The following is a 21,837-nucleotide window of genomic DNA, read 5'->3' on the forward strand; positions in this document are numbered from 1 at the left end:
AAATAAATTGGGATACATAGAATCAGGTTCTTGGCTTCTGTTAATCTACTACAGTCTGCTTGCGTGGGGAAGAGAGAGACAGTAACTGGTAACAAGGTCAGTTGGGTTTTGCAGTCTCGTCTCATGCTTCACTTGCATCCATTTCCAGAAATGTCTGCATCCTTCTGGCTGTCTTAAATGCCTTCTAAATCCCTGTTGTTCTTCACGTCTGTTTAAATACTGGGACTGGAGCTGCAATCAATGAGATGGAAGACCAAAAGTCACTACAAGCATGCTTCAAGGTTAGAATCAAAAATCAAAATTACGTAATGCTTATTAAGTTCTTGACCTCTGTAGCGCAGAATTATGACCTTTTGTTGGTAAACTTTGGAACTTATCACGTGAATTTTCTCCACTGAAGAAAATACATAATATACACATAAACCACTAAATTATGTGACAATGATCCAAAATAACATGTTTTATAACAGACTTTTTTCCCTCTGAGATTGGAAAGGATTGAAGACCTTAAAAATATGTTTAGCCAACACAGCTAACAGAAATGATCAAACTAATGGTGTACATTGTGTTGGTATAGCAGATGGAATTGTGGGACAGGAAGTGTTTCATTGCCTGTTTTAAGAAAAAAATCAGTCAAATCGTGTCTAGTATGATTCACAACAGCAGCAAAACACTTTGGATTTGCTTCCAGTTCTGTTAGAAAACAGCTGAACATATTGCCACATGAATTTTTGCTGTTGAAAGTGCTGAAAAAACATCTTGTTCTCAAATACCCTGATATTGGCTGTCTGTCACAAAGGGCATATAGAGTCAAACTACTGCAGCACTGCAGGCTAAAGTAGAGAAGTCCATGCTCCTGAGAACAGAAACAGCATACCCATCTGAAAGGAACACTGAATGAAACAGCAGCAGAACCAGACATGGAAGAATTTACTCTGCACTGAAAGCAGAGAAGCAAAGTACCACAGCCTTCAAATCAGTTCCCCAGCCTTGGTACGAAGACAGCAACAAAGCCCAGTTACTTCTGCATGCAGCCCTCTTAACTCTTATGGCTTTAAGCTGAAAGCTGGTAGATTTAGATTAGGTATTAGGAAGAAATTCTTCACTGTGAGGGCAGTGAGACACTGGAACAGGTTGTCCAGAGAAGCTGTGGATGCCCCATCCCTGGAAGTGTTCATGGCCAGATTGGATGGAACTTTGGGCAACCTGGTCTGGTGGAAGGTGTCCCTGCCCATGGAAGTTCCAACTCAAACTATTCTATGATTCCTTAAGGAGGCCTTCCAAGGACTCCCCTCTTACTCACATTTGGAAAGGTTCACTTTCACTCTGGTTCCTAATTCTACAATTGCCAATGTATGGAGAACCGCTGAGTTACATATACAGAGCTGCCACAAAGGCTGGATGTTGTAACAACCTTGTGTAGCAAACAGTTATGCTCGAAGCAGAATCCATGCTCATCAAGAATATGGCATAAAACCCTGTAACATTTATAATAATTCAGTGTTTTGCCTGTTCAACGCACATTAAAAAAATGGGGTTATTCACCTAGTCTAACTGATGCTGTTGTGTATTGTGCACTCTTTCAACAGAGAAAGCAGAAAACTTCATGATTCAAATCGTGATTCAGAGTATATATAGAAGTTGCACAAACCTGCATGCACAATGGTGAAATTAATTCTCCATTGAATGCATATGGTAGGGCATGCATACTTTCAAGATGGCTTAATTAAACAAACAAAAAAACCTAACAAAAAACTAACAACAAAAAACAAAGAGAAACTTGAGGAAGTTTTTTTGTCAGATTCCGTGATATAACTTGGCTGCCTGTTCTGGCAGAGGAGAAAGATTCAAATGGGATCCTTGCACTATGGCAGTAAGGCTACAGTCTGCCTTTGCTTTGGACAGGGTGAGGATGTCAGCCCTGCCCTAAAACAATCTCCAAGACAAACAAACCATCAAAACAGAAACAAACAAACAAACCCTGCCCAGACTGTGCGCACATGGAATTCGTATCCATGATAGTATATTAAAATCACGTCAGTGGAATGCCAGCAAAGTCACTGAAATTAATGTGAAAAACAGTGCTGGTGACAGCAGTCAGACCAAAGCTGACTGACCACAGCTCTCTGCTCCTACTGCAATACCAGTGAAGGATTTCCTTCCAGCCGATGGTAATTCAGCTGATGATAAAGAAGATGATTTCTCTTCAGAGAATAAACACGTCCAGAGGTTCAGGAGGCAAATATAAAATAAAAGAACAGCTCTAGTATAGAAGAAGAGCTCTCCCTTTGCTTTAGCACCTTTTCTCAGTGCCATTTTACCACACTGACCCTGCGACATTCAGATACTTCCTCAAAGGACTCTGAGCAAACATTACACAGAACAGCCAGCATGGATGCTTAAGACATGCTTTGTACAGACCCTACTCTATGTGGAAGAGAATCATGCCAAGCTCAGGGTCTCTAAGATTACTTGATATTTTGATACAGCTTCCTTTCCCTGAAAGCTCCTGCCAGTCTCATACTTTAAATCTTCCTACACACATCCATCATTGTCATGACTCCTCCATAAAAAACCCAGAATGGTAGCTGACCCAGGAGCAGGACTCTGGGCAGTGGATGGATTTCCACTTTCCAGTCCTCTGCCATTTCTTCTCCCTTCACCTTGTAACAGACAGAACTACCCAGTAGAAAAACCCTCTTAACCTTAGAGCAACTCACTGCAAAGGAGCAGAAACTTTTGCTCTCACTGCTGATGCAGGAGATATCTCAAACAACTTCAGCTAGAACACAGGCTTGCCCTTGGAAAACAGAGCCAAGTACTAAGCCCATAAAAATGAGTGTACGGTGCATAGCAGTCACTTACTTTGGAAGTCAAGGCTTCAGTTTTTATTCTCCCATTTCAGTTTTTTATTTTAAATTAATCTGTTATCCTCTGCAAATAAAAATGCAACATCAGAATTATATTTTCAGACAGTAACAGTAATTTTTTTCTTGCTGTGTCCCACTCTGCAAGTCTGCCATTTCAAGTAGCTCTCCCATTTCCCCTATGTGTTTTCCTTCTGTGGTTTCAAGGCTCTTATTTTAGGAAATAGGAAGCTTCATACACCACCTCCGCATTAGACACTACACTCTATATTATTAACTATTGCCCATTTTTTACATAGATAAAATCAAGCAATGTATCTGGAACCCTTCAAGAAGGTATTTTAATGAATGCTTATTTCTGAGCACATAAGTATTAATGCAGTGGGATCACTCACTCATTTTGTTGTCTTGCTGGGTGAATTTCAGTTTTATTTTTGTTCTAATTTTATTCAAAAATTAACAAAAATGTTCTTTCGTCCTAAGGAATACCATTCATCAAAAAGATCATATTTCAGTGTGTGATAGTCTGAAATCCAGATCAATCACCATGATGTTAACCCCTAACATTTCAATGCAGTTGTCTTTATTTTACTTCAGGTGATAAACCTGAGTAAGTTTAATATCAATGTGTAAATGATGATGGCATTAGAAATACACAATATTAAGCGTTCAAGGCTATTAAACAGAGACCTAGATGGGTCCACCAGTGTATACAGACTGCAGTGGAACTGGACTGTCTGTCAGAAAGAAGGCCAACTCTCTGAATTCCTTAGGATTTTCCTTTGCCTTCCAAGCAATTGATCCCAGGCCAACACAATCACTCTAAACAATGGGTGGGTCAAATTATTAATGCTTGTCTGTATTTGTGACAAGGCAAGGGGTACCTATGTATATCACTATGTATTTTCTCATGTATGCTATCAAGCAATAGCTGACTTGACAGATAACAAACTCATATGCAAACTGCATTTGTGTGCAGACCATAACCCAGGGATTATACTATTATTACTGGGTGCATTTTAATAGGATACTTAGGCATAAGGGTGTCTTACAAATAACACGAATGAAAACAACTGCAAATTCTAAGCAGCATATACACACAGAGGCTGGGCAGATCCACTTCAGTATTACAGCCTAACTGTATTTGTCTATTAATTTAAAAGGGAAACCTGTTAGTCAATAACAGGTTTGGTTCAGAAATAAACCTTATTTTTTAAAAAAATAATCTTAATGGCTGCAGAATGGCATTTAATGCAATAGATTTCTAGAAAATAATCCCATGAGTTCATATCATGAAAGGAAAATACAAAAGAACCAAGATACATGCAATACCCAATACACTAAGCATCTGTATTAGTGCATTAACTGAAGTAGTTTTCAAATTACGATTGTTGTTGCAAGCCTTTTTTAGACCAATGCTCTTTACTTTGCAATTCTTTGACTATAAATGCAGAAATTGAAGTGAAAGGTTTGGCTCATTAAGGACCAAACAGAGAAGAACATTGTACGAAACCATATTGCTACATAATTACAGCAGAGCAGAATGAATCCTAACTGAGGAGGTAGTTGTAGGAACAAGCACCATACAAAACATGTCATAAATCCATGACGCAATTAGTTGAAGATGCAATTACCTAAAGACCTGCAATATGATATTAAAGTACATATTAAAAAATAATGTAGCATTTGGAAAGAGTTAAACAGATCATTTTTCTTTTAAGTGACAACCTTTGGGCTGCACAAATGTGTTCTTTAACTGGCAAAATTAAATGATGAATTATAGGGACATTTTCTGTAGGTAATATAAAATAGTTTCTAAATCCTAGCATTTTAAAAGCAACTTTACTACTCAAAATGGAGAACAAAACTTATTTTCAATGAACAATTCTACCATGAGGGTTTTGTTAGCTAATTTCTTCAGGAATATTTAATCTGCGTGTATGTGTTTCTCTCCCTCTCCAGAGATACAGGTGATATACAGCTAGAGTTCCCTGAATTCGCCAGAGGACTGTGCTAATAGTTAGAAGCCCGGGAGTTTACACCAAATGCCCAACCCCAGGAGCTTTTTTGAGTGTAATTAATTCACAGTGCTTCATTTTTGTTCAGGTGACGTGGAAGAAATACACAGAATAGCAGCTCATTGGCCTTTTGGGAGCGCAGCCAACAAAGCAGATAACTGATACTTATTACTCTTCCTTTCTTTTGGAGAATTTCTTAACCCTCAACTTTTCTGTGGAAGAGCTCCTTAAAATCATCTTCACATGCATAATCGGAACACCTCTACAGTCCTGTGAACACTCCCAGCTTGCTCCATAACCAGCTGCAATCCAGATGCCATGTGACTGCATCAGTGTAATGCTGAGTCCAGGCTATAAATCCTACCTTCCCGAGAGCAGACATGCAGCTGTCTGCACCATGCATGAACGTCCTTGATGTCTCAGGACTAGCTCACCAGTAAGCCAAGGACACTGAGGGATCCGGAGAGCGTCAGCGCAACCAGACCAGCCAGGGGAGGGAGCTCACTTCATGGGCAGGTTTAACATCTTGCCAGCCGTGCAACACCTCTGTGTACCTCCAGCTGCAGATATTGCCTGGACAGAGGTGCCTCTGACAACTCCTGCTAGTCCCAGCATGAGATGTGGTGTGTGTACCACGTGAGGTGGCAGAGGAGAGACTGCTGTTTCGCTAACACCTTTGAGATCAGTTTGAGCACAGGACCTGGCACTTCAGCCTCCTGATTATTCTAGGCCTCCTTGTATGCCAGAGCTGGGTCATGTCTGGGCTTACAGTTCTTTGTATCCTTTAAGAAAAGAAGTTTATTTAAGTTACAAAGCCCAGACCTTCTATAATTGTCCTTAAGAGTGCCAGTTCTGTATACATTAAGTTCAGAAATATTAATGGCATCACAGGCTGAACTTGAGTGTGTTTGAACACTTGGTTAATTGGAATACTTGGTCTCTCTCTGCTCTGGATCTCACAGATATGTTGGACTCACCTCAGCCACATCATTTTGTTGTTCATTTCCAGTATGACTTGCTCTTCAATTCCACAATCTTAACTTCAGTGGTTAAGCTAATTTCTTCAGTGTTAACCTTTACATTCAGTACAGGTTTTTTCCATTAGTGATTAGAGAGAGAACTGCCACAACTGGCTCTCTGCCTTCCTTTGGCCCATTACTTGGTACCTCTCATGGCCCTGTCCTGTTCCACTGGCATACATTAGTGCTATTACAGAAAATCCAGAATGCTTCTCAACTTTGATAAGGCTGTAATATTAATCTATGTACTCTACTAGAAATGCATTTAAACATTTTGTTACCAGATATCACATAATCTCACTTACATCAGAACAATATAAAACATTTTCAGACTGGCTAATCTAAGATGCTATATTTCTGCTGCATAATGTTGTGTCTAACAAATGTACATCTGCCTTACACCAAAGCTTGCAGTTATTTAGTCTTTGAGGCCTGTTTTAGACTGACAATAATAAGTTTAGAAAGATGTTTTCAACGGTTCCCCAAAGACTTTTGACCTGCCAAGATCAAATAAAACTTTGTCATAATATAGGCACAATAGGTTAAACATGTTTTTTAGGTTTAAATCTTTTTCCAGTAGTGGCATTGTAATCTGCAAGCCAGAAAGCTATATCAAGACCATACACTGATATATTCCCAATAGGAAACCAAAGCAAAATATGCAAAAAACCCGCTGAAGCCTATTGCAATCTCACGGTCCTGAAATGAGTATTTCCCCCAAAAGTCAAATCACTAATGGTGATACAGCTATTCCTGCTTTTTAGTTACAGCTGTGCTTCATTGCCTTATATCTGTAGAATGTAAAAAGGAAGGAAGCAGAGGAGGCATTAAAGTTGCTGATGTTTTTGATGGGGTCTTTTTCTGTCCCAAGCGTGGGAGGTGAGAAAACATCAGAACTTTGGGTGCAGTAAGGGCAGCTAATGACACTCAACTGGATGTGAAATGTCTTTTATGGGTAGGATAGAAATATGGCCAGGGCAAACTGTTTTGTGGACAGATGGGCAAAAATTTCTTGGAGCAAATCCATGGCAGCAGAGTCGTGCTTTAAAAATAGAACTAGTGGGGTTGTTTTTATTTTAGCTTTAGCTTCTTCTCCATCCAGAGTTTGTCACTGCAGCAAAATAATTTGGAATAGTGACACCAGTGCACAGGAAGATAAGAGGAGGTTTTCTGTACTTTTTCAAAGTCTGCTGAGGTGACTGGGAGTTTTCTTTTGGATTCCTGAAACTTCTGTGCATCTCCAATGAGAAAAGGGCACTTTTCCACAGAAATACATCACACTTCTGCTGTATCATAGACATTGATTTATTGGACAATAAATGAATACCCCTGTTTCTCTGTCCACACCATCACGAAGGGCTTCAGAGCTTCTTGAACAGGTTCCTTTCTCCTGTCTTTGCATGAAGAACACTGAATTTTGATAGCATGGGTATGTTTACTCCTGCCATTTGTATTTCTGCACATAGCCCTGTTATCACAAGTTCATTAGATTATTTTTATTATTATTATTGATTCAGGTAGTTTATAATACTAATCAAGTAGGTGTCTGAATAGCGTAATTCATAAACCAGTGCCTTATTTTTTGCATAGGGAAATGATGTTTATGTGGCCATGATATCTGTATGAACATGACGCTATTCATCTGTCTCCCAGGTCTCCCCCAATAGTAGCCAAATACTTTTACCAATCTTAGCTGAATTTAACAGAAAGTTCACTGCTGTTAAGAGAGAGAGATCTGCTACTACTGCCTCTGCTGACAGTAAGACAAGGTGCTCTAATTCCTCATTCACTTGGTCCTACTGAGCAGGGTAGGCCAGGCAGCTAACCTGACCCATCACTGCACATGCTGCCTGGTGCTAGACCAGCAGGATAGAGGTGGGGAGAAGGTGCTGAGGACATCAGTTTGTGATGGGGGATCTGAGGAGCTGTGGTACCCAAAGAAGTGAAGAGCCAGACCTGGGGTTATTAAAGGAGAAGGGAGACTGGAAAACACCACAAAACTGAGGGCATGCCAGTAAAGCTGTACAAAACACACAAAGAAGAGAGACACCTGTGGCAAGGGCAAGGAGAAGGAACCAGGGGTCTTGCAGCAGGGCCTGCGTTGTACTGACAACAGATCAGGAATCCATAGGAATCCTCAGTTCCTCTGTTCAGGGAACAACTTGTTATGAACACTCTGGATAGGATATTTGGTGTAAATCTGCTTACATTGGCACCATACCAAAACTGTGGTTTTGCTGGTATTCTCTGAATCCAAGGGTAGGCTGACCTTCTATTTCCCATCTTTTCCTTTGTACAAATTCAGATGTACCAACACTCCAGTTTATGGGAAAAAGTTGGTCTTTTTAGTAAAACCAGAAATTCTAGCATAAAGGTTAGAAATGGCTTCACAACAAACCCGATAATAGTTTCTGAGAAATCCATCTTCTTTTCAGCTAGTGCTGCCCTCTCTCCATTTTTCTGGACATGGAAACCAATTTCTTTTTTTATTAAAGAAACATTGAGGATTTTATCTCAATTTTTTTTTTTTAAAGTTATGATTTTTTAGCCAAGTTCAAAGATTTTATTTTAAAATGGTTGCTCTTGTCAATACTGGGTAGCAGTTGTGGAGGAGAGCTTCTGTTCCCAGCTCTGCCAATGATTCCTCATGGGACCTAGCCATTTAAATTTCATGCTTTCTCAGTTTAACCCATCTGTAAAATGAATGCAATAAGCAAGTTCATGAAGTTGTTGGGAGGCCTTTTTAATGCCTGACAAGTATTTTGATGTCATCTCACAGTTGCTTGCATAAGCAGAGTATGGTTATTCTAAGTGCTTTTTAATTCCTGCTTTCCTCTCTTAGCCCAGTCTTGGTTTTGTAAATTTTTGTTGCAGCCTTGTCACAAAACACTCTGGTTTCATCCTGTGGAATCTGTTGAATTTGTGCTTGATAGGGATCAGAAATGAGTTTCTCTTTTAAAGCACAGATATCATATTATGCGTTTTCTAAGGAAGTATCTCCTTCTCAATTAACTTCTTCTGGCACCTTACCAGATTTTAGTACTGTAAAATTTAAAGAATCTGGAATCCACATTGTACATGTATACAAGGTTCATTTAATTATATTGAAAATATGCTGCATTGACTATTTTTCTCTTAAAAACTAATGTTTCTCCATTTCAAGTTTTAGAAACTACATAAAAAGCAGTCTTAAGGTAGATTGAAAACAGGTGCATGTTCCATACAGAGTATTTCAGAGATTATATCCTCAAACATTTTCCTGCACAACTTCAGATCAATCTGTATTAGCTACTGCAATGGACCCACCTTTATTAAATTAAATTTGAAATAAACCCAAAACTTACAGCACAAGTTAGCTAAATATAACGTAATTCTGCATCCTGATACCAAAGAAAGAAAAGTCATTTCCCTGACATCTTCAACAGAAAAGCTATGCCTTGCTAATGCTAAATCTTCGGCAACCAGAGAAATCCAAGAAAATATGAAGTTAATGCTGACATCCTCCCCTCAGTACTTTTCAATGCATCATTCTCCTAGGAAATTATTCTTTGATTTCAATGAAAAGCAGATTTCCAGGTGTCAGGGTGAACTGAGACCTAAAACATGCAGTGAGACAACTCATTTCTTTCCATGCAAGTCAGACTACAGGTTACAGCCATGAGTCTTATCAGAAGGACAGTGTCTTCGCCTGCTCAGAGCACAGCTGATATGGATTAGGTTAGAGGACTATGATTTAAAGTATTACTGAAGTGGTGGGAAACACAGGCCCTTTCCTCCAGATCTGGGAGTTCTAATCCCTTTGGGAGCAAGGCATATGATATTCTCTACATTATGGTATTTCTTATTAGGTCCTTGCACAATATGCTGCCTTTAATGAACCCTGTCTTAAGTCTCAAAAGTTAATACGATACTAAGGTAATAATATGTATTGTGCAGTCACCTGAGATAAGGTGCTATACAACTACTTCTGATTTTATTTGATCCTCATGGTTGAATATTGCGACAAATGGAACAACAAGGGAGACCAATACTGAAAATGCCCTTTAGTATCCTTTAGGTACTACCTCCTTCAGCATCAAGATATCAGTGTCTACCTCCAAATTGCCCAGATTGTCAGACAGCCTGGTTTACTTGTTAACATTTCTAATGTCTCTTGGCTTTCTCCAGTAGCATATCTCACACATACTGTAAGTACCAGACAAATAACCCATTTTTCCTACCTCAGTTCACTGCATGTTCCACACATTCTACCAAAAGTTTGATAATAATCAGGCTTAGGTTAACTAGTGTGCTAAGACCATAATTAACTAACTCTTTCTTTGTTTTCATCTTACATTTAAATTTCAAGGTTCTTTGGTGCAGTTTTCTGCTGCTTCTGCAGCATGTAACAAAATAAGCTCCTACTGTTTCACTATGTATTCTAGATCTTGAAGCTTAGTAACACGAAATCCTACTCTGACATCCTCCAGGAAACTGCTCAGAACCATCAGGACACACTACAATACATTCTTGTTTGCACTCGAAAGACTTAGAGATGGGTACCTACATGCAGAATTTAAGCCTTCAGTGCTCTGCTTACCTCTACAAGTACTTACTTTTTGCTCAAGCAGAGACCTATGTTGCTGCAACTATACTGTTCCAGGGCACAAGCCATATCAACTACCATATCAGAGTGCAGGAGACATGCACATCTGTATTGCCCTGTGTATGCTTAACCCTAAATTTTTCAGGAAAGTATCTGAGGTAAATCCATTTTTGCTGATGGCCACACACATATGTGCAGAGATCATGACTGTACTGTGTAGCTCAGTTCATCGCTCAGGTTTAAACCACAGTTTAAGATTTCACACATGAGGCGGTGTCTGCATTTTAAGGATAAAAGAGTACTGTAAGGGCACTTCACAACTCACAAAATGGAAGATGATGCCAGAACCATGTTCTTATTTTTATAAGATAAAAGATATATATATAAGATATATAAGATATAACATAAAGATGTGGAGCAGATCAAAGTGCTCTATAACTAAAGTACTAAAGGAATGGGATGTAAATAAACCAAATTCAAAAATGTGCAAGGTACAAATTGAAACAGAGATCTAAAGGCAACTTCCAAGAAAATGCTTTAACCACCAGGCTATTGAGCATTTGAAGGAACGCTGTCTCTCCTGTTGAAGCTGTTGTGATACTGGAGCGAATGAGAACTGTGTGAATAACTGATTTGGGATGGTTTGCTGAACTGAAAGACCACCAGACTAAAGAAAATAATTACCTATTTTTGCATAGATAATTAAATATTCACTGGAGCAGGAGCCTGAACACAACCCTCCTTTATTTCAGACAGATCTCTGCTGACTGAGCTGTTTGCCAGAAGTGCAAATGCACCACACGCTCCTTCCCCTCCTCCTATTCCAGCTGCACTTTATGTGAGAAAGGCTTGGCCACCCACCTACTTGCAGGAAAGGATTCATGGCTGTGAATGCCAAGAAGAGTCGGAGGCACCTTCCTTCAGAGTTAGCTGCCTAAGCCTCTTCGAGTGTAGGATGAAAGGCTTCCCACATCATCAGCTTCTCTGATCAGCCCTTTGCTTGGTGTCCCAAGTTAACATTCCTGTCCTTTCCTTGCCCACTGGACAGACATCCCTAGCTGCCTATATCAGGACTGAATTCTGCTGTTCAGGACAATGGTAAAAAGATGGGCACAACAGAAACCCAACAAGCTTGATGTTGCTCTTGAAGGCTCCCTAGCAGTGAAAATTTCTGAACCCATTGTATTTGGGTTATAAGTGTTGCAGCATATAAATGAGAAAACTTTGACTACTTCCAGACATACTTGAGAATCATCCTGAACAGAGCTACATTTGTAAGACTGAATAATAGTAACATGTGGCTCCAATGCTGCATATTGGCTAAGCATTTTTAAGTAACAGTACTTTATCACACTGAGATTGAAGAATTACTATCCACTTTTAACATTATTTTGCAGCATTTGCATTTAAACCACCCCTGGATAATTAAATTCTTACTGGGGGAGAAATAAAGGAAATAAAAACAAGACTAACAAATCAAGATAACCTGTTCTTGAACAGTCAGCTTCTTACTATGTCAGACGAATTCTCTGACCTATGTTATGGACCTGTTATAGAGCTTACAAGTCCTTAATCAAAACCAAAAGGACCTGTGTGATATCAAAATGAAAATGAAGATAAGTAATGCTCATGTTGCTGTTGTTTTTAATAAAAAAAAAATATAACTAATTATCCAGAATTAATTAGAACAGGTGTTGCAAAAAAAGAATGTGTTTACTATTGATTGATGCATTTTTGCCCTGAACCATGAAAAATGCATATTTATAACCCAATATGACATTTGCTATCCATCATTTTTATTGCACATTGTTTCACACACACTCAGCAGACCAGGCACTGTACAAGCCACAGTTGCTGCCTCTATACCCACTTTTAAAGATCAGCGGGGAACAGGAGGCTACTGCAGGGTCTCTGAGCCACCGACTTCCATCCATACACAGACCCATAGTCAGTCTATGAACTGCCTAGCACCCAACTTGCCCATAAGTTTTAGTATTTTCCAGAGGAAAAGCCTTGCAGAGCTTGCTTTCATTTGCCATCAGTCTGGTCTTGAAAATTACTACAGCTACCCTGCAAAAACTAACCCAGAACACCTTAACGAAAGATAACCCTAGTCCTGAAATCATGATGGCACGATGCTTGTTTCTGCAAGGACAAAAGGCACACACCTACACTTGGTGCCACGTTACTGCAGTACAGATCCAATGCAGATGTACACCAGAGCCCATTTGCCTTCACCAGAGCACAGCAGCAGGACCTGGGCCTATGGAAATTTTGCACTGGTGAGTAGATCAGGGTGAATAACTGATTTAGGAGAGCTGAGTAAAACAAAAAAACACCACCCTGAGCCAAAACTTTCTACTGTTATCCTGAAAAACAAGCAAAAATGTCTTTCAAGTGATGTATTTCATTTCCAATGGGAGGGAAAGCTAACCTTAGGGGTTTTTTTAGTAGCAGTAAATCCATGCACACTACTGAATGGAACACAGTCGACTGCTTGAATTTTGTTCCTCAAAGATATCAGGCTGCAGCATTTCAATGCTTTCCTGAAATACTTTTTTTTCTATATGAAACAAATTGCTGAATTTTATACAAATTTATAAATGATTTCCAGGCAACTGAGATCTATGAATTTGACGAACAAATACCAGTGATGGTGGGCGTGTCCCATGCACTAAACCAGCAGAACCTAAAGGTGTTGAGAACCTCCCAAAAGTCATTTGGTTCTGTACAGATTCAGGCCATTACAGTGGCAGCCTGAACCGTATGTCCCCATGGATGAACTGTGTTCCACAGCACCCAAAGAGCTCAGTGATTAAAAGATCCAGTTCCCTACCTGCTCTATGTGGCCAATACCCATGTGGCCTACTGGGAAAAAAAACAAAACAAAACAAAACAAAAAGCTTGCTTGGGTGGTGAGAATCATAACCAAAGTTTCCAAAGTTATTATAACCAAGTTCAATGAACATTTGTATATTTTTATCACTTTGTGCTAGAATGGTGTGATCATATTACTGTGATATTTAATGTTGGTTTGTTTTGGGTTTGGTTTTGGTTTTGGTTTTTTTGAAGGGTACAAAACCACTAATTTTCTAGCAAAAATACTGTTTTCAAATATGAAGAGATATAAAATGAGACCTTATCCCTTATTCATGAGAGACAGATGTTATTTTTGGCTGCACAGTTTAATGAATACCATATTATGCTCTTTTTAACCTTACACCAGAAATAACATACTTCCAGCATTCATGAACTTCAAGTCATTATCAGTAAAAGCTTCTATTAACATTCAGAACTTTTTTCAGTTCTCACTGAGAAAGCCTTAAGCTGTCAGCTACAGTCCCTGTTGTTGAAGGATTTTATTTTTTTACCCATCAAAAGATATTCATGCAAAAGTTGTAATCCTTAGCAGTCAGCTAGCTGAGGTTGAAAACACTGCAATATTTCCCTTTTGTCTTCTTCACAGTATTGAATTTACACATTCGATGCCTTGCTGTGTTTTTGTATTTGTGTTTTGTTTTCTGGCTGTCTAAAAACAAAAACATTGCATCCTTTTCAAAATGTTATTATACTTCTGTTTATTTTCACTGATTTGGAGAAATGCCTGCCAGTAAGTATGAGCTGAAACTAATTAGCATCAGTACAAAATCTCCAAGCTGAACTGGGATGCTGACAAAAATGCAACCAGAAAATGAATAAAATGTTTCTTGGGAAGCAGAGAACAGTTTTGCCAGCCAGTGACTACAATGAAAAATAAACCCCTGCAAATAGTTATTATTAGCATTTCATTTTTTATATGTATAACTTTCTTCATAAAGGCTGTGGCTCATTCAAACTGCTTGATTTAAGCCAACTGCAGAAGATTTTGCAATGACTGCATGGCAACTGTGTTGATGTGTGCAATAGGATTATTCCCACTGCATCTAATACAATGCCTTGAAACAAGTGAGCCTGTTCCAAGAAAGACCGTTAAAATTTGAAGTCTTGAGTATCTGTCTCAGCTTCATACATGAGAATACAGCAGGATATCTCTCAGAGAGGTAGGCACAAATCCATCCTGAGGTGATGGTTCCTGGGCCTGAAGTACAAATGAACAAAGCTCAGGAGTTAGGGCATGGAGAAGATACCTTTATGGCCTACCATAAGCTCAGACCATATGAAAACCTTCCATTTAAAGGTAGATGTAAGTGTCCAAATTACCACCTATGTTCTCATAGCCACAAGGAGTCATTCTAGCAATTGCAGACCTCAAACACTTGTTTCTGCTACAACAACCTGCTGCTCATAGGAGCACACCAACCACGGTGCTGACATCAAAAGCTGATCCAAAGCTTTGCTAAGGAAATATCAAGCTGATGAGACACAACAAGGAAAAAGAGCAACTCAAGATCAAACTAAAACAACAAACTTACGAGCAGACCATGCCCCATATTGCACAACTGGGCTGAGGGAAAACAAAGCAGCACTTCCGTAGAAGCAGGGGAAGACAAATTTCTGGCACTTCAATTCACCTCATGATTAGCCTGGCTACAGCACCAGTCAGCAAGTCACAAAGCAAAGTGGTTATGATCAGAGTAGACCACATGCCGTTACTGTTCCCACAGAAGCTGACACTCTCTGTTGAGATAACAAAAAAGTGCCCAACAACACACTTCTTTCCAGGGCAAACAGAGCTTCTGGCTGTGTGGAGCACACCCAGTGACAGAAGCCATCTGCAAAAACCCGCAGCAGCCCACACATGATAAATTCTGGGAACAATAAGGACAACCTCAATTTACACAGGCAGCACAAGCGCAGGACTTGCCACATCTCTGCTGGGCACCTTACTGTTCTTTTTTTCTGAACGAAAGAATGGCTGTGACTCAAGCCAAGAGTTCTTCCAGCTCTGTATCTTGTCTCTCGTGATAGCCTGGCAATCTAGCACAACAAATGATAGCAGTAATACCAGTAATTATTTGCACTTGCCATATTGTCAGTGGGGAAAGGGAGTCAAATGTGAAGTCTGTCTTACCCTTAAGGAGTCCATGCACATAACTGACTGGCAAAAGAACATATCCTTGTATGCATAAGTGAAAAACTCGGCAAGAGAAAGTAATGTGTTACTAGCAACAACAAATGGAGCTTACTGGTTAAAGCTGTAGTAAAGTGACTTTAATGCAGCTGAACAGAAGACAATTTACGGTGTTTAGACTGCACCAGTGCTGGCATTTATGAATACTCTCAGCAGGCAAAAAACCCAAAGTTTTTGGGTAAATTTAAATATGTCTGCACATACACATGAATGACTGTGAATGTTTTATTGTAATTCCTTACTTTCCTTTTTAATATTTCATACATAGTACAATTCACCCTTCTGACCACTGACCTGGAAATTTAAATAATAAAATGCCTTAAAATGCTTTGAAGCTGTAGATGTCAATGGAAAGTGCTCATAAAATGTCTTCAACTTTTATTATTGTTTGTACTCTTTTATCTTAAAAATCATCAAATTGCCTTTTTCAGATGCCTTGAGACTTCCTCGTGTTTCCTGCACTCAGCTGCTGATAGCCAAGTTTCATCCAAAAAAAATCTTTTACAGTCCCATTAAAATTAGATAAAAGACAGAAATATAGGGCTAGGGTATGCTGATACAGAAAGGTTTTAATCTTGTAAAAGGGAAAAAATAACACATGTCTGTGGGACAGCACTGCCAAGGAAGCAAGACACTGAACAGAGAGGAGCAGAATTGTTCCTTCACAGTGCTGATTTGCATTGGACAAGCATTTGTCCCCCAGTTTTTTTTCCTATTAAATATTTTCCTTTTATCCAAGTGTTCAGAATGTTTGAGGGGAAAATTCAAGGTGTGGGGGCCAAAACACTATCTGGAGAGCTGGCAATTCCTTAAACCATTTTATCACATTGTCTCCACTTGGGAGACTTGGAATAAAATTCTTCCCTGGTTCACTGAGTTGATGCAGGGACTAATCTACCAGTATTTTAAGTATTTTCAGAAGTATGAGTTGCATAGAGATTACAGCCCTGCAGAAATCCTGTTCCTGGGCCTGTGGCTTTTATTGCTTGGGTTATATTATGTAAACAATCTAATAGAAGTGCTTTGCAAGCTTAGATGACTGCCTGTCAACAAGCCCTGTAGTGTGATGGCAGTACCTTTGGCACTGGGAGCTCTATTTCATCAAGACCAGGCTGTAATAGACAGGAGAATAGCTTCAGGACAGACAGATTCTGCACATAGTTAAGCACTTAATTGTCAGTCATTTCAGGAAAACGGGCATTATGTCAACATGTTGCAACAGAGAATGAGGTAGAAAACTCCAAGTTAGAGCCAAACATGCTAGCATGTACCTATAGGACATGGCAAAGCCCTGCAGAAACTGTACCTTGGACCTTCAAACCAGACATCTCAGCATGGCATGAGCCTGCTACTAATTAGACTGGCTGTGAGGCTCATAGCTAAAAGACACTACATCAGGGTAGCCATGTTGCTTCTGATTGCAAAGTTTCCTTGGTCGTTGGATACTTCTTCACTGCCTGAGGCACTCAAAAGCTTCTACAAATGCTCCCCAACATCTCTAAGCAGATTCACATACCCAGGTTTTAACTGAGGAGTAGTTCCAGGGCCTCCACTAATGCCTCTCCTTGAACTTAAGTTACTCAAATAGACAAGTGTTACGCTGATGCAAAACAGATGGGGCCATGCCCGAGGTAGGAAGGAGAGGTAAGTATGGAACATGCCAGACAAAAAGGGGAAAACCAAGTCAGTTTTAGGATCTGGCAGGAACTGGGGACAGTGCAACTCATCCACCTGCATCTTTGGAGAAATATTTTTTAAGGCCAGAAGCCATTCCTGATGGATCGACAGTTATTCTAGCTGGAAATGCATCACAACAGCAGTTTCATACCCTCTCTTGGCAGCTGTCTTCTTGGTTCCACTCCTCTAACAAACTCTCACTGCTTAATTTATATATTCATTCCTGCTCCATCCACAACTACTTCTACAGTCCTCCTGGATTAATATGAACAATGATGCTAGTTCTCCTTGTAAGACTGTTTTGAGATGAAGTAGTCAGGTCCCATGATCCCATTAGTGATCCCTGCACTACGTATTCTCACTTCTTTCCACATAGGTCTGCATTTCCAAAACATCTACCACATTACTTGTTCTCCTCCGATCTCTCTCCAGCTTGTCTGGGTCTTTTTGAAAACATGTTGCCCAGAACTGAACACAGTACTACAAATCATGTGTTGACTACAGCAATCTAGGACGCTTGCCTCACTATATAATGCCCTTGGTAGTTCAGTGAAATATAATAGTAGCTGTTTTTCTCATTAGCACTGCACTGTTTACCAGCTCATACTCAAATCACCATCAACTATAATTCCCAGATACTTCTCCATGGCTTAAATACATGTCCTAAAAGATTTCTTACATTCCCTATTTATTCTTTCTTTTGTGAAACACGCTATGTTTGCATCTGAAATGTCACTTGACTTCAGCCTTCTACAGTTATCACCCATACATTATTTTTAAGCCCTATTCTTCAAAACTTTTGTGACTCTTCTCAGACTACTTTTATGAAAATAATGAAGGCTCCAAGAAACGCTGAATCCTCCTTGATGACAGGCTTCTCATACATCACCATGTCCTGACAACAAATAAATAACAATTACCGATTATATTTGTTTAAACCAACCTTAGTCAGAAAAAACTAAAGTCTCACTATTGCAGCTACACCTCCACCACATTCCTGAGCTTTTCAGAGGAAAACTTCACAAGAGCAAAAAAACCAGTATGGGCACTGCATTTCTTTCCTTCATTAAGACAACTACCAAACACATAATTTAATTTGCCATGAGTCATTCGTAACAAGCCCACATTACCTTCTTTTCATTGTCTTATTTTCCTCTGTTAAGATTTCCCTCCGGTCTCTGTGACTGTAGTATTTAAGGACATCAGTGGGTGAGAAATAACATCTGTGAGATTTCTTTCTTCTGTCTCAGCCAATAAGAAGTGGATAATTAACCTGATGCAGTCTTCCATCTTTTGATCTCTTTCAGTACCTGAGCTAGCATGTGCAATTCTATCTCCGTATCTCTAAGCTGCCCTCCAGTCTGGAACACATGCAGAGAAGCCCTTGTTATCCTTTAGTACAGACACAGAACACAGAATAAAGCAGATTCCTTGCAATCATTGACGGGTCATTGAGCATCCTGCAACAGTAGGGAGAAAAAAAGGCATCCTCCTTTACACACCAAATATCCTCTATAGGGTAAAATAAGACTACAATTATACACACACCCCAGCTCCTCTCTCCTCCTATTATGACCGCCACCAAGTTAAAAGTCTCCACAAAGTGAGAAACTTTTGGAAGGCATTAATAGTGTTTCATTCTGTATTTGCCTGCAAAAGGGTCCATTAGAAGGCAGACTTCAGAGAGCAGCAGCTTCTGAAGCACTTGTTACACGCATCAATTTTCATTTATTTCTGGCAGAGAAGGTTAACTCTGAAACCATGCTTAAGAAATGCGAACAGTTCTGCACACCACATAAAAATGAAACATGAGAGACATCTGCTTAAACGGAGTGTGCAAAGAAAGCCAACCTACAGAAGCATTTGGGGGTGGTACAAACCTGAAGAACAAATTTCTCATATAGACAAATGAAGAGGAGAAAATATGACAAGCTGGGTCCATAACACAAACCAGACTGTCACTAAACTAAAAACTCTAGAAGAAAGATGATTGAAACCTTTGACAAACAACCCTTAACAAAGCAGTTATGATTTACAATTTGAATGAAACCATCCACTCTGGAGCAAAGTGGACATGTCTACTATATAATAGACATGACAGACAATCAGAGACACTACAGCTGAAAAGAGTCTGCACATCAAGTTAGATGGGCACAGTTGGGCTTCACCCTGATACAAAACAAAGTCACTAACAAGCAACACAGCCTCACCAATGTTTATGGTTTTCCAGACCGGACAGGCATAGACTACTAAAGATTAGACAATACGCTGCTCAAATCTCTGAAGAAAGCACCAAGACTCTTGTTTTGTCCAAGATTATGTCAGAGGCAAAACATCAGCCATTAGAGACAAGAGAGCCTCAGGATACAAATTAACTCTGACAAATTAACTCCTTGTTTATGAAAACCAGCAGTGCCGGTAGTGCAAGCACCAGCTCCTGGAATACATGCAAACTTCAATCAGATCCCCTAAGCACCTAACTAAGCCTGTTACAGAACATTATAAAGGCCAGTGAGAAAGAGAAAGACTGAATTAACCGAGTGCAATGGTCTGACGATGCCATCCAAGGGCTGCATCAAGATTAAGTTTGCTAAAAAAAATACGAGAGTGGGACCAGAAATCAGTGAGCCCAAAAGGAAGTACTGGAAGCGACTGATACTCAGCTGATGAATGGCATTATGGGCTATTCAAAACAAGTCTCTTTAGAAACCTTCCAAAAGAAGAATCTTTGGAATCAAATAATAATTGAAACTGTGCCAGAACACAGAACTTCCTTAAAAATGCTTTGAACAGCAGGAAGAGGGACCTCTGGGCATTACAGCTTCCATACCCAGCCTCAGATGTGATTCTTTCTTTCCTGTTGTCAGCTCCCCCGTGTACCCCTCTTGCTGACCATCTCCTTCACATCTTGTTTCCCTTTGCTATGTCTCCTATTTTAGCCATCTGCCTCTGAAAAGTCCAGTTGAGATAGCCCAACAGTGTGTCCTATAAAGCACTGGTGTGATCAATGTCTTCAGAGGAAGCTAAAAGCAGTATTCAGTAAACAGGCTGATGTTAGTAATTCTGCTGAGTCTTGTAGTGACTGTAGCTTTGTTTCTCTGCGACTCAGAAACTCAAAGTCTGTGTTTGCTGTTTCCTATGTTCTTTTCTGTATCTTTGGTCTGCTTATCCTGCTTTGCTTTCAGAAACGGAATCAGATTTCAATGACAGCAGCAACATCATGTTCAGTCACAGAACCCAACTCATGTCTTCTTTTTCCCAAAAATTGAAATGTATTAACTGTTGCTTTGGACAGACTACTGAATCGGAGCTGTCCTTAGACAAATGAAACCCTTTACAGTTTAAGGGAAAAAGAATCTCATTAAAAAAAAGCTTTCTTTTACTTTCCAAATAATCTAGCTATGTCCTTTTTCTCTTTTATCTTTTAAAATTAAAAAGATTTTGAGATGCTCTAAGCAAATTGAAATCTCTGTACTCAAAGCCTTCCAAACACCATGTGTAGTGCCAGGGCAATCACTTAGGCATCTCCAGGTCCATTGGTTCACTCAGAATTAACACAGAATTGGACATGGCAATGACTAACTGAACAAGTTGTTAACAAGTTAAGTTCTTAGTTTGGTCTTAAGTATTTGCAAGAGCCTTCTATAATGCACATACACAGGTGTGCACTCTATACTAAGGGACAGTATCCTCAGGCCTAGGCTTCATGGACTTTTGTCATCTCTACCCTCAGCAATGAAATACAGAGCTGCCATTGATGTGTAGCAGCAGTTATGCTAGCTCAGCCCAGCCACCCCAGGATGGTGCTCATCCTGAGCTAACCAGCCCCAACCTTCAGCAGCACCACACTGACATGCTAGCACTGGTTCACATCAACCCACTGCTGTATCTCAGTAATTACGCTCTGTCTGCTTCTGTCCCAGGGTTGGGTCTTGGGTGTCTCTGCAGTAGCTGCAAATATCCACAGGGCAGTATGAACAGGATATATGAAGCTCTTGGATACAGCTGGTATTACCCAGAGCCAGCTGAAGCCATTTTGAGAAAAAAAAATCTTATCCTTTGCGAAAACCAAGAGAGGAGAAAACATGGGTGTTTACTGACTGGATCATCGTGATTTCTACAAATAAGACTCAGTTCTGCTATGCCTTTTCTGTGCACAAGTTGGACTTTTTTGGAATCAGAGACTGTTTCTTTGAGGCTGTTCTCATTTTCTGTTACACTTTAGTTCTGATTATATATTCTTTTGTGGTGGGTTCCTGCAACAAAGGGAACTGCTCAGAGAGGTAGAGTACAGAATCCTTATCTCCTTTTTACTACAAAACTGTATTCCAAAGCATTCAATTTCTGACTATTAGAACGACAGAAATTTTCATTTTTACTGCCCTGCCATCTTCTTTTGCCAGTATCATTACAAAAATGAAGTCAAAGGCCTCCTTTCTACATACTTCAAAAACATCTGGAATTAGGCCTGATATCTCAAAATTGCAGCACATTTCAAAGCTCTGGCTTTCAGTGTTCTGCAATACAAGCAACTTTTTACTGTCACGTATACTGGCTCCATCTTAAAATTCTGCACTTTTGATGACCAGGGCTGGAAGTT

The sequence above is a fragment of the Falco biarmicus genome, chromosome Z (assembly GCF_023638135.1).
Source record: "Falco biarmicus isolate bFalBia1 chromosome Z, bFalBia1.pri, whole genome shotgun sequence".
NCBI lineage: Eukaryota > Metazoa > Chordata > Aves > Falconiformes > Falconidae > Falco > Falco biarmicus.